This window comes from Aethalodelphis obliquidens, unplaced genomic scaffold (genome assembly GCF_003676395.1).
Source record: "Aethalodelphis obliquidens isolate GAN/ISIS:26980383/991018 unplaced genomic scaffold, ASM367639v1 scaffold66, whole genome shotgun sequence".
Lineage (NCBI taxonomy): Eukaryota > Metazoa > Chordata > Mammalia > Artiodactyla > Delphinidae > Aethalodelphis > Aethalodelphis obliquidens.
In genome coordinates, this window is record NW_020838010.1 from 8,240,885 (window position 1) to 8,254,111 (window position 13,227).

The window sequence follows — 13,227 nt, forward strand, 5'->3', positions numbered from 1 at the left end:
CCCAAACTCCCAGTCCATCCCTCTCCCTCCCCCCTCCCCCTTGGCAACCACAAGTCTGTTCTCTATGTCTATGAGTTTGTTTCTTTTTTGTAGATAGAGGACCTCCCACTCTTGATCTCTGATACTCTTGATATCTGATCAAATTCCTTATTCTCCACCCTTGCTTAATATCTGATCATCTTGACTTGCCTTCAACAATAATCTGCTTAAGTTGATTTAGCAAGGATGCGCCTACCTCCTCACCATCATCCACCTTGGCTATACGTTCTCACTTGTCCTTGCTGTATCCAGAATTGAGCTTAGTTCTATACTGAGGTATTTTTCCCCATGGCAACAGTTCCTGAATAAAATCTGTTTTAACTGCCTTAACTACTTGCTCTGGATTCCTTCAATAAGCCCGTCTCCTCAATCTGTAAAGTAGAGATAATAATGTCCCTTTTTATAGAATTGCAGTGAGGATAAAATGACATCATGCATGTGAAACAGTGTTCAATAAATACTAATTATTATGATTACTAGTTATCTCCAACACACAGAATCCAGTATTTTTTTTTTCAGTTCCTAAGCCCTTTTTTGCTGTTTATCATCCCTTCCTTGAAATTCTCTCTTCCTTTGGCTTCTGTTGAACTGCATTCTCCTGCTTCTTCTATTAACCTCTTTAATGTTTCCTTCTCCCACTTCCCTTTTCCCATATCCTAAGAGTAAGAGAGACAGAAGCATGTGGCTTTGGTTCTTCTCCTCTCCTCATACTCACCCTTTACAGTCTCATCCAGTGGTAACATTGCTGAAATCTCAGCATCTATGCACTGGTGCCAAATCAAATTTCAGAGACAGAGATTTGGGTGTGTTAGCTCAAGTTCGTGTGCCCGACGCACAGTGAGGCAAAACAAACCAAAACATCACAGTTTGGAGCAGAGAAAGGTTTATTGCAGAGCCATGCAGGGAGACGGGTGGCTCATGCCACCCAAAACCCTGAGCTCTCTGGAGGGTTTCAGCAAAGCATTTTTAAAAGCCGGTGAAGGAAGGGAGTCTCAGGGTATGTGATCAGCTCGTGTACAGTTCTCTGACTGGTTGATGGTGAGGTAACAGGGTACTGTCACAGGGGTTAACATTATCAGTCCTTAGGCTCCAGGAGGCCTGGGGCTATGTGGTCATGGTCATGAAGTAGTTAACATCTTGCATTTGGTGGGGGGTTTTCACATCTGTAAAACAACTCAGGAAATGTGCATCAAATACTGTTATCTAGGTACTTCAGAGAGGACCTAAGCAGAGGTTATGGAGGAAGGCCTGTCCTGGGAAGGCCCCATAGAGACCTGTTTGGTTACAGGTGAAGTATAAAAGAATAGCTTTATTGCTTTGCCAGGCAAAGGGGGGCACAGCAGCCTTGTGCCTCTCAAAAACTGTGTGTCCCAACCCGGGAGGATTTGGTGAGGAGTTTTATAGCAGTGGTTCAAGGGTGGGGCTGCTGATAAGGATTGGATCTGTGTGAAGGACCTGCATTCCTTTAATCTGGTCTCAGGTAGTGTCCTGATGAGCTTCTCTGGTTCCTTTACTCTAGCCTCAGGTGGTCTTCTCTGGAATGAAGAATGCTATTTTCCATTTTTTGGAGGTTTTAGTTCTACAGAAGAGCTCAAAGATATTGTTATGTGTATCCCTTGAGGAGGAACCAGGACCTGCCGCAAGGCTGCACTATTGTTTCTTGCCTGCTCCTCCCTTGTCTCTGCATCCCCTCCCTTCCCTGATTAGCAACGGTTCGAATCTGCCCTTTGGAACTCAGGGAAGGTCATGGAGGCTGAAATCTGTTCCTACAAACAAGGAATGGGGGACACAGAAAGGCTTCCGTGCCCAGGACCCGCACAGTGTACGGCTGGGTTTCACTAAGGACTGCAAGTCTACTTTCTGTGCAAATGCGTCCCACAGCAGAGAACAGAATCTGGCATCTAGTAATCAGTCAATAAACTTTTGTGAAAGGAATGAGTTCTATATTTCTGACCCTCACCTATTTCCAATTTTGCAAAGGCCTGTTGAGCTGGGTATTTCTGTCTGGATGTTCTGCTCTATCTCCACACCTTCAGCTTTTTTTTTGTTTGTTTTCTCTATTTTGTTTAATAGAGCAAACATCTCTCAGCCACACAGATTTACAAACTTGAAATAATCTTTGACTTCTCACAGCCGCTTGGCTATAGAGCCAGTCATTTGCCAAGTTGGGTCAATTCTAACTCCAGGTAATTTGTAGGAAATTACTTACTAACTAGTCTTGAAGCTTTTAGTTTCCTGAAAGCCAACTATTAAAGCAATTACCCCTCCCACCCTCCCTTTTAAACCAACACTTGTAAGTGTTTTTAAAAAGACCAGTAAAATGGTTTTTAATCAGCCACAACGTTAATTTGTACTTTAGGAGCAGGTGCAGGCAACAGAAGGGTTTAGGAAGCCTAATTTGAACATATAAATTATATTTTTAAACTATAAAACACTTGAAGTTTCAGAAAATCTGCAGGAGAAATGTTAAAAGGCAAAATTTAATTTATTTAGCAATCAGAAAAGATATGAATGGCAGATACAGCAATATCCACTATGGACAAAAAGATATACTACTAAAAAAAAAAGAAAAAGATATACTACTTTTTGTTGAAATATTTTTAGTGACATCATGGTAACTCCTGCCTGTGATAGATTTATTTATTTTCAAGGAAAAAAGGTCATAGTTGAATCATTGTTGTTACTGGTGTACAATCTTTTTGCTGAACACATTTGCTGGTATTCGGTTTTCCTATATTGTTAAGAGTAGGACCACTGGGTAGCACATCTCCAGTGGGCACTTTTCTCATTGAATGCTTTGGTGCTCCCTGGAGTTGCGCAATGTGGTGGCAATCTTGAGTGAGAGAATTGTATAGATTTCAACTCAATAGCCTAAGTTTCTCCCTCAAGAAACTAGAAAAAGCAGAGGAAATATACTCAACACAAATAAAAGGAAGGAAATAATAAACCTAAGAGTGTAAATCAATGAAAATGAAAACAAAAGAAGAATGGACACACATTTTTTTTTTGAAAAAAGCAGATTCTTCAATTAAAAAAACCAATAAAATTGGCAAACTTCTAGCAATACTGACCCCCCCCAAAAAAAACCCCAAACCAAAAACAAAACAAAAAATCCCTCTGCAAATCACCAGTGTTAGGAATGAACAGGAGGTTTAACTACAGACCCTGGAGACACCAAAAGGATAATAAGTGAGTACTAAAAAAATTCTAAATTTGATAGCTCAGAAGAAATGGACCAATCATTTGAAAAATATGAACTACCACAACTCACTGAATATAAAATAAATACCTTGAATAACCCTATAACTATTAAAGGAATTGATTTTATAATTTGAAGACTGCCAAAAATGATATCTCTAGTCCCAGATGGTTTGACTGGAGAATTCCATCAAACATTTAAGGAAGAACTAACAGCAATAGTACACAATCTCTTCCAGAAAATAGAAAATGAAAGACCATTTTCCAACTCATTTTATGAGCCCTGTAGTAGCATGATATCAACCTGGAAAAAAAAAGTGCCAAGAAAGGAAACTACAAACCAAAATTGTTCATGACCATAGATGCAAAAATCCTTAATAAATATTAACAAATATAAATCAGCAATGTACAAAAAGAATTACACAAAATGACCAAGAATTGTTTATTCCAGGGATGAAAGGCTATATCGATGTTAAAAAATTATTCATTGTAATAAATTATGTTAACAGGCTAAAGAAGATAGGTCACATAATCATATCAATCAATTAAGGAAAAGCATTGAAAAAAATTCAACACCTTTTCATGGTAAAAACTCTCAGAAAAATAGGAATACAGGGAAACGTCCTAAACTTCGAAAAAGAGCATCCATAAAAAACCTGCAGCTAAGTTTATACTTAATTGTGAAAAGCAGAATGCTTTCCCTTGTTGGGATACAAGGCAAGGATGTTTGTTCTCACTGCCCTTATTCAAAATACTGTTGGAAGATTAGTACACTGTTGGTGGGGATGTAAATTGGTGCAAACAGTATGGAGGTACCTCAAAAAACTAAAAATGTAACTACCATATGATCCAGCCATTCCACTCTAAGTATATATCTGAAAAAATGAAACATTAATTCAAGAAGATACTTATATCCTGATGTTCATAGCAGCACTGTTTACGACAGCCAAGATATGGAAGCAACCCAAGCGTCCATCAACAGACAAATGGATAAAGAAGATGTGGTATATATATACATTGGAATATTACTCTGCCATAAAAAATGATGAAATTCTGCCATTTGCAACAATGTGAATAGATCTTAAGAGTATTATGCTTAGTGAAATAAGAGAAAGACAAATACTATATGTTATCATTTATATGTGTAATCTAAAACATAAAACAAATGAATATATATAACAAAATATAAACAGACTCGAAGATATAGAAAACAAATTAGTGGATACCAGTTGAGAGAGGAAAGTGGGGAGGGGAAAGATAGGAGTATGGGATTATGAGATACAAACTACTATGTATAAAATAGATAAGCAGCAGAACACATTGTACAGCACAGGGAATTATAACCATTATTTTCCAACAACTTTACATGGAGTATAATCTATAAAAATACTGAATCACTATGCTGTACACCTGAAACTAATATAATATTGTAAATCAACTATACGTCAACTAAAAAATAAAGTAAAATAACCCAGATGTCCTTTAACAGGTGAATGGTTAAAGAAACTGTGGTTATGTAGTTTTTACCAGAATAAGAATTCAAATAAAAAAAGTTTTCTACTAAATTTGTGTATGTTTGAATTGTGTATCATAATCTCGATTTTATATTTACAAATCATAAATAAACCTATAGCATTAATTAAAAAATAAAAAAACAACTATGGTACATACCATGGAATACTAGTACCTAACAATTAAAAGGAACAAACTATGATACATGCAACAGCCTGGATGAATCTTCAGAGACTTATGCTGAGTTAAAAAAGCCAATCCCAAAAACTTATTTTATGATTCCATTTATATAATACTCTTGAAATAATAAATTATAGAAGTGGGAAAGAGTTTAGTGGTTTCCAGGGGTTTAGGAGGGGAAAAGAGAGAGAAGTGGGTGTGGTTATAAATGGCAAAATGAGGAATCTTTCTGATGAAGGAAATATTCTGTATCTTGAATGTATCAATGTCAGACTGCGGTTGTGATATTTTGCTATAAGTTTGCAATGATCTACCATTGAAGGAAACTATGTAGAGGACACGTGAGATCTATCATGTCATGCAAAAAACATGGGTGAATCTTAAATGCATGTTGCTAAGTGAAAGAAGCCAATCTGAAAAGGCTACACACTGTATGATTAGATTTATATGACATTCTGGAAAAGCAATACTATAGAGATGGTAAGCAGATAAGTGGTTGCTAGGGGTTTTGAGGGGTAGAAGAGGAAGGTTGAATAGGTGAAACATAGGTGATATTTTAGGGCAAAGTAAATATTTTGTACGGTACTGTAATTGTGGGTACATGACACTATGCATTTGTCATAACTGATAGAACTTCACAGCACAAACAGTAAACATTAATGTATGCAAATTTAAAAAATCACTTAGGAGGTTCCGTTCCCAGCATGGAAGGCAGACTGTGAAAAAACAATCTTACTGTATTACAAATGTGGAGAACAGTATGGAGGTTCCTTAAAAAACTAAAAATAGAAATACCATATGACCTAGCAATCCCACTACTGGGCATATACCCTGAGAAAACCATAATTCAAAAAGTGTCATGTACCACAATATTCATTGCAGCTCTATTTACAATAGCCAGGACATGGAAGCAACCTAAGTGTCCATTGACAGATGAATGGCTAAAGAAGATGTGGCACATAGATACAATGGAATATTACTCAGCCATAAAAAGAAGTGAAATTGAGTTATTTGTAGTGAGGTGGATGGCCTAGAGTCTGTCATACAGAGTGAAGTGAGTCAGAAAGAGAAAAACAAATACCGTATGCTAACACATATATATGGAATCTATAAAAATAATAAATGGTTATGAAGAACCTAGGGGCAGGACAGGAATAAAGACGCAGACATAGAGAATGGACTTGAGGACACGGGGCAGGGAAGGGTAAGCTGAGATGAAGTGAGAGAGTGGCATGGACTTATATATACTACTAAATGTAAAATAGCTAGCTAGCGGGAAGCAGCCGCATAGCGCAGGGAGATCAGCTCGGTGCTTTGTGACCACCTAGAGGGGTGGGATAGGGAGGGTGGGAGGGAGACGCAAGAGGGAGGACATATGGGGATATATGTATATGTATAGCTGCTTCACTTTGTTATACAGCAGAAACTAACACACCATTGTAAAGCAATTATACTCCAATTAAAAATAATGTTTTTAAACAACAACAAAAAAATGTATAAGCAATCTCAGTTGAGGGTGTGCGGGAAAAATAAGTGCTGACCTGTCATCTTAGAAATGAATAGAGATTGTAAGACTAAAGGCAAAAGGAACTGTACATAAGAACTGTGCTCCAGTTGATAATCTTGCTCCCACACAAGTGGGTTAACAATTTTGAAACCATTATATGAGTATACAAGAATTGAACAATTAACGTAAATTGATGGCATATGGCAGGAATTAGGGTTCCATGGTTGGAGTAAGAATTTCCAGAAACTAGTAAGAACCTGCTGTATAAAAAAATAAAATTCAAAAATTCAAAAAAAAAAAAAGAAAAAGAATTTACAGATAAGCATGCAAGGGGAGAAGGCTAGAATGATTCATGTTGTACAAGATTAGGGCCCCCACTTACATAACTAAATGATTTAATTAATAAATAAATAGAGGAAAAGAGACAAATCCCCATGAAGAATTCCAAGTAATTTATGTAGATACTGTGCCTGCAAGAATGTAGAGTAACTGTCCACTCCTTAAGTGTGCCCTGTGCCTAGTGACTTCCTACGAGTATGAAAAGGGGGAGAGAAGAGAGTAACTTTACTGTGGAGGAACCTAACACTACCTCGAGCTAGGTGCATAAAGTTCATATGAACAGTGATGTTATGTTGATACTATGTACCCTTGATATAGTATGATGAAAATGGTACACTACTTCTGTGGTCTTCCTCCTCAAAATCTGCAATTCCAGTCCACTCTAGAGAAAAACATCAGGCAAATCACAATTAAGGGGCGTTCTATAAAATACCTGACCAGTACTTTTCAAAATTGTCAAGGTCTTAAAAAGGAAAATCTGAGAAAGTCTAATAGCTAAGGAGAGATGACGACCCAAGTGTAATGTAGTATTCTGAATGGGATTCTGGAGCAGAAAAAGAATATTAGTTAAAAATCAAGGAAATCTAAAGTATGGGCTTTAGTGCATAATAATGTATTGATACTGGTTTGTTAATTATGGCAAATATACCAAACTGATGTTAAGATGTTAATACTAGGGGAAACTGGATATGAGATATATTGGAGCTCTCTGTATTATCTTCACAACTTTTTTGTAAATCCATAACTATTCTAAAATTTAAAGTTCATTTAAAAATGTTAAAGGATAAGTTTAGAGTTAAATTCTAAGATTTGTTACTATGTTTAGGGCCTAATTGCATGGTTTGTGGAAAAAGAACGATTTCTAAACAAGAGCTTTTTTGTTTAGAAATGTACACACTAATGTTTCAATTAAAGAATAGCAGTTTCTTCCTAAAGTGTGACTCTTCAGAGCCACAGCGACTGAAATAGACAAAGGGAATTGTGGATATTATGATGGTAGGGGAGCTTAAAGACTCCTTTGATTTAGCTTAGGCATTTAGAATGCCCAAGAAGCAGCGTAAAATGTTCTTTTCTGTTTATCTTAGAAAATTGTAGAGAGCAGTTGTTCCCTTGAGAGGCACTACAGATATTATATCAAAAATATAATTCTGGGTGTTGTTTCAGTACGTGTAGTCAACAATTCTCAGGGCTCTAAATGATGAGATAGGAGGAGAAAAATTGCCTCAGATGGAGGTATATTGGGACAAAGTACCCTGGGACTCATGAGATAGCGGTAATCAGAAATCATTTTGGCTTCTGAAGGTGTACGGTGACTATTTGAAAAGGTTCAAATTCCATTTGGAAAGATAGCTCTTTCAAATTTCAGGCGTGGGTGCTTCACGCATGATGTATGGTTTTCTGGCAAATTAGATGGCTTCTCAAGGGAAGTGATACAAACACTCTGTGTCATTTGATCAGAGGAGCCATTTAACTTCAACCTCATTCAATTTAGATGGCTTAGACAGTCTATAATAGCGCAGAGAGCAGAAGCAAGGGAGAAGGGTGGATTTCCCTCACTGGCTGCTTAAAAGTCCTTCAACAAGGACTTCTCTGACAGGGGCTTAATTTAAACTTACAGTAACAATGATTTAGAGCTGTTTCAGCATTGGAAGAGAGATAGTAAGGAGATTGGAGAAAGGAAAGCTAAGTGTGGAGGTCTCCTGAACTGGCTCAGTGTTCACATAGCCTGGGAATAATCCCAGTGTAAAACAAAATTCTAGGCTATTTATAATGTAGATCTGCTTTTGTGTGATCTGGCTTGAGGCTGGGGTACTTAACATTTAACAGGGATTCCTTAAGCTACATAGCAATCAAAAGGTGGTATCTGTTGGCTGCTTTCTTCATATAATAGTGGTGATGAGAATGTGTTAGGAGAAAAGAGGAATTGAAAAGTAGTATTTTCTGGAGCAATCATTTCGATACCTCCTTGTGTTCCTGGAGCAATCAGGTCTGCTACTAAGAAACCAGTGTTCACATCCAAGAGAGTTTTGTAAAAAAAGATTGCCACACTACTCCGTGCAAACTATAGGGGATGGTTCATACTGTATATTAAACACTTGTGGTGAAATTTACATGTTTGTAGACTATAAGGTTTTTTTTTATTTCTATAAAATCTGTAGATGTGTTTGTAAATTCCTGTTTGTTTCTAGTAGATGTGGGTGGGAGTGGGCAAAGAGGAAGGTCCTTATCTCTAACTGTTCCCAAGTCCATACCAAGTAATTTAATTTTTTCCACTGTTCTGCTTGCAGTATTTTCATTCCTCATCCATTCTACATAATTAAAAATTATTCCTTACAAATCTGTCTAATGAGTAATGACTTTACCATCAAATCCCCAGATTCCCACAGAGTTAAATTATAGAGAGGCAGTTAAATTTGGCTGAAGAACAATGGAAATAAACTTTGTATCAGAGAAGTGAGACTGAGAAATCTAGTCCAGCATGATCTCTTATGCTCTTAGAATTTACATGTGTGCGTCCACAGGTACTCACAGATGATATGAGACAGGGCTCTTGGCTATCTGTATTAACTGACTAAGAGACATGTTAGACTGTGTTATCCTTCATTAGATAATGATCCTACTTACCCTGAAAAGTCCCACTTCTCCTAATCAGATGATTATATAAGTATCCCAAATATTTCTAAAAGCATTTGTAAATACTTTTTAAAAATGATAATACCATTTGATATATACTTAAAGGAACTTGGTATATCATACCACTATTTTTCCTTTCCGAAAAGAATTAGTGAAGACACACTCCTTTCTTTATTGAGATATAATTTACATATAACACTGTGTAAGTTTAAGGTGTACATGTTGGTTTGATACATTTATATATTACAATATGATGACACTGAAGCTTTAGCTAACATCTTTGTCATGTCACATAATTATAATTTCTTTTTTATGGTTAGAACATTTAAAATCTAGTCTCTCAGCAATTTTGAAGTATATAAAAAAGTATTGACTATACTCATTATACTCTGCATTAGATCTCCAGAACTTATTATCTTCTAGTTGTATGTTTTCACCCTTTAACACCATCTTCTCAATTCCCTCACCCCTTAGCCCCTGGTAACCATCATTCTACTCTCTGTTTCTATGAGTTTGGCTTTTTTAGATTCCACTTACAAGTGATATACGATATTTATCTTTCTCTGTCTGGCTTGTCTCACTAAGCATGATACCCTCAAGTTTCATTTATGTCGTCGCAAATTGCAGAATTTCCTTCTTGTTCATGGCTGAATAATATTCATATATATATATATATATATATATATATATATATACACACACATACATATATTCTTTATCCATTCATCCACTGATGGACACTAAGTTTGTTCCCACATCTTGGTTATTGTGAATAATGCTGCAATGAACATGGGAGTGCAGACATCTTTTTGATATCCTGTTTTCATTTCATCTCACTTGGATGTATACCCAGAGGTGAGATTCCTAGTTCGTATGGTAGTATTTACATTCCTGCCTGCAATGCACAAGGGTTCCCTTTTCTCCACAGCCTCACCAGCACATGTTATTTCTGTTATTCTGGTAGTCATTCTAACATGTGGAGGTGATATCTCACTGTGGTTTTGAGTTGCATTTCCCTGATGGTTTGTGATGTTGACCATCTTTTCATACGTCTGTTAGTCATTTGAATGTCTTCTTAGGAAAAAAGGTCTATTTAGCTCCTCTGCCCATTTTTTAATTGGATTGTTTGGGGATTTTGTTGTTGCTATTGAGTTATATGACTTCTTTATATATTTTTTGGATATTAACACTTTATCCCATATATGGTTTTCAAATATCTTCTTCTATTCCATAGGTTGCCTTTTCATTTTGTTGATTGTTTCTTTTACTGTACAGAAACTTTTAGTGTGACTGAATCCAATTTTTTAATTTTTGCTTTTGTTGCTTCTTCTTTTGGTGTCATATCCAAAAAATCATTACCAAGACCAATGTCAAGGAGCTTCTTCCCTAAGTTTTCTTCTAGGAGTTGTACAGTATCAGGTCTTATGTTTAAGTCTTTAATCTATTTTGATTAATTTTGTGAGCGGTGTATGATAGGAATCCAATTTCATTTTTCTCATGTGGTTATTCAGTTTTTCAATCACCGTTTGTTGAAGAGACTATTCTTTCCTCATTGAGCATTCTTGGCTCACTTGTCAAATGTTAGGAGTGCAATTGCTAGTCTGTACGGTAGTTGCATTTTTAGTTTTGTCATTGAACCAGGTTCATTTGCCCAATGCACACCAAGCCAAACCCTGAGATGCCAAGGTTCGCAGCAGAGATAAGTTTTATTCACAAAGCAGCCAAGTGAGGAAATGGGAGAATGAATCTCAAATCCACCTCCCCAGAGATAGGGTTTAGGAATATGTATGGGATAAAGAGGTAGGGTAGTATGAGGCATGGGGAAAGGTGATTGGAGGTAACAAAAGTGAGGTAATTGGTGCAAGCATAGTCAAACTTCATGGTTTTTCATAGGACACATGTTCAGAAAATGGCCACATTAGCATGTGCTGAGAAAGGAGTTTTTGGCCCTCTGACACCAAAAGATCATCCATTGGACACTCACACAAGCCCAGTTGAATGGTCAGTGGTCTTGACTGACTTGAGCTGGGCAAGAACTAACTCTAAGTTCCTGAAAAACAACTTAGGCAACCGTTAGTATAGCGACATATATATATATATATATATATATATGTCATATATATATATAGTGACATATCTGTCTATCTATCTATCTATATTATCTATCTATCTATCTATCTATCTATCTATCTATCTATCTATCTATCTATATATAGTGACCCATAACACCATCAGAGTTGTTACCTATAGGGACAGTTAAAGGAATCTTGTGATATATTGTTTAAGCTATGTGAAGCTTAGAGGGTATGCAATTTGCAAGAATAATTAAAGTGATCTTGATTAATGAAGGAAGGTTACAATTTACTTTTTTTTTTTTTTTAATTTGCGGTTCGTGGGCCTCTCACTGTTGTGGCCTCTCCCGTTGTGGAGCACAGGCTCTGGACGCGCAGGCTCAGTGGCCATGGCTCACGGGCCCAGCCCCTCCGCGGCATGTGGGATCTTCCCGGACCAGGGCACGAACCTGCATCCCCTGCATCGGCAGGCAGACTCTCAACCACTGCGCCATCAGGGAAGCCCCCTACAATTTACTATTTTTTTAGTTAATTAATTAATTAATTTTTGGCTGCATTGGGTCTTTGTTGAGGTGAGTGGGGGTTACTCTTTGTTGTGGTGCCTGGGCTTCTCACTGTGGTGGCTTCTCTTGTTGTAGAGCATGGGCTCTAGGTCTTTGAAAGTTGCTTTTACACGGGCTTCAGTAGTTGTGACTCGCAGGCTCTAGAGCGCAGGCTCAGTAGCTGTTGCACATGGGTTTAGTTGCTCTGTGCATGTGGGATCTTCCTGAACCAGGGCTCGAACCCATGTCCCTGCATTGGCAGGCAGATTCTTAACCACTGCACCACCAGGGAAGTCCCACGATTTACTGTTTATTAGACAAGCAAGTTATAATTTAATGGATCTAATCCTCAGTTTCAGTTTTTAAAGAAAAGACCAAGATAATTTTCAAAATAGCCATTTTACATTCCCACCAGTAATGTATGATTAACACAGTTTCATCATATCCTCACCAGAATTTGGTATTTTTATGATTTTGTATTTTTGCCATTTTAATGTGTGTAGTGGTATTTCATTGTGGTTTTAATTTGCATTTCTCTGATGGTATTGTTGTTGAATATCTTTTCCTATGCTTATTCGCCATCTGTATATATTCTTTGGTGAAATATATGTTCATGTGCTTTCTCCATTTTCTAAGTATATTATATATTCCTTACTGTTAAGTATTGAGAGTTCCTCATATATTCTTAAAGCTAATACTTAGCTAGGTATGTATTTTGCAAATATTTTCTGCCAGTCTATAGCTTGTCTTTCCATCCTCTCTACAAAGATTTCTGTCAAGCACAACTTTTCAATTTTGATGAAATTATCAATTTTTTCTTTTCTAATATTTATTTATTTATTTTGGCTGTACCGGGTCTTAACTGTGGCACACAGGATCTTCGTTGCAGCATGTGGGATCTTTGTTGCGGCATGCGGGATCTTTAGTTGTGGCATGTGGAATCAAGTTCCCTCACAAGGGATCGAACCCGGGGCCCCTCCATGGGGAGCATGGAGTCTTAACCACTGGACCACCAGGGAAACCCCTCAATTCTTTTTTTTTTTTTGAATTGTACTTTTGGTGTCAAGTCTACAAACTTGCTGCCTAGCCCTATATTCTAAATATTTTCTCCTGTTTCTTCTACAATGTTATAGTTTTGCATTTTACATTTAAGTCATTGATCTATTTTGAGTTAATTTTTGTATAACATGCAAGATTTAAGTTA